Below are 1,660 nucleotides of genomic sequence, written 5' to 3'. Positions count from 1 at the left end.
ATGATATACTCAGAGCACTAAATGAGAAAATATGCAGCCAAGACAAACAAAAACTAAAAGAATTTGTGAACACCAAACCAGCCCTAAAAGAAATATTGAAAAGGGGTCCTCTAAGCAAAGAGAGAGCCTAAAAGTAACATAGACCAGAAATGAATGGAGACAATATACAGTAACAGTCGCCTTATAGGCAAATAAAATGGCACTAAATTCATATCTTTCAAGAGTTACCCTGAATGTAAATGGGCTAAGTGCCCCTATCAAAAGACACAGGATATCAGATTGGATTAAAAAAAAAAAGACCCATCAATTTGCTGTCTGCAAGAGACTCATTTTAGACCCAAAGACACCTTCAGATTGAAAGTGAGGGGGTGGAAAACCATTTACCATGTTAATGGACACCAAAAGAAAGCTAGGGTGGCAATCCTTATATCAGACGAATTATATTTTAAACCAAAGACTATAATAAGAGATGAGGAAGGACACTATATCTTACTTAAAGGGTCTATCCAACAAGATCTAACAATTGTAAATTTCTATGGCCCTAACATGGGAGCAGCCAATTATATAAGTCAATTAATAACAAAAGCAAAGAAACACATCGACAAAAATACAATAATAGTGGGGGACTTAACATCCCCTCAGAGAAATGGACAGATCGTCTAAGCAAAAGATCAACAAGGAAATAAAGACTAAATGAATGCCTTAAACTTATGAGTAAGGAAAATAACGATTTGGGGTGACACCCGAATCCTCACTGCTAATGTGAGATGAATTTTTGAACAAGTAAAGGTTGTCCCTAAGGTGACCCGCCTACTTTGTGGGATGCCTGGGAGTTGCAATCTGCCCGTCCCCCCTCTTTAACACTGAAAGAGTAGATGGACTGGTGGAAGTTGGCAAACAAGTTTGGAGGGATTTTTTTCTTTTCTAAGTAAGCTATTATTCTTGTGGTCGTTGGGGAGAGGTGGCATTGGCCACTTCCATTAAAAAAAAAAGACTAAATGACATTTTGGACCAAATGGATTTCACAGATATATTCAGAACATTCCATCCCAAAGCAACAGAATACACATTCTTCCTAGTGCTCATGGAACATTCTCCAGAATAGATCACATCCTAGGTCACAAACCAGGTCTTAACCAGTACCAAAAGACTGGGATCATTCCCTGCATATTTTCAGACCACAGTGCTTGGAAACTAGAACTCAATCACAGGAGGAAAGTGGAAATAACTCAAATACATGGAGGCTAAAGAGCATCCTACTAACGAATTAATGGGTCAACCAGGAAATTAAAGAAGAATTTAAAAAATTCATGGAAACCAATGAAAATGAAAACACAACTATTCAAAATCTTTGGGATGCAGCAAAGGCGGTCCTAAGAGGAAAGTATATAGCAATACAAGCCTTTCTCAAGAAACAAGAAAGGTCTCAAATACACAACCTAACCCTACACCTAAAGGAGCTGGAGAAAGAACAGCAAATAAAGCCTAAACCCAGCAGGAGAAGAGAAATAATAAAGATCAGAGCAGAAATCAATGAAATAGAAACCAAAAGAACAAAAGAACAGATCAACTAAACTAGGAGTTGGTTCTTTGAAAGAATTAATAATATTGATAAGCCCCTGGCCAGACTTATCAAAAAGAAGAGAGAAATGACCCAAAC

General features: G+C 37.5%; 1 non-coding gene across 1 annotated transcript; it reads left to right on the top strand.

Moving 5' to 3' along the window:
• Window positions 1-697: 697 nt before the first annotated feature.
• Window positions 698-847, top strand: LOC114218836 (U12 minor spliceosomal RNA). The gene has a single exon (XR_003611256.1). It is a non-coding gene; the product is annotated as a U12 minor spliceosomal RNA (small nuclear RNA).
• The last annotated feature ends 813 nt before the right edge of the window (window positions 848-1,660 follow it).

This window comes from Eumetopias jubatus, unplaced genomic scaffold (assembly GCF_037043125.1).
Source record: "Eumetopias jubatus isolate StellerSeaLion01/CBP00866 unplaced genomic scaffold, mEumJub1_p1.0 scaffold_13, whole genome shotgun sequence".
Classification (NCBI taxonomy): Eukaryota; Metazoa; Chordata; class Mammalia; order Carnivora; family Otariidae; genus Eumetopias; species Eumetopias jubatus.
Note: the sequence above shows the minus strand (reverse complement) of the source record. Positions and strands in the feature narration are given on the sequence as shown.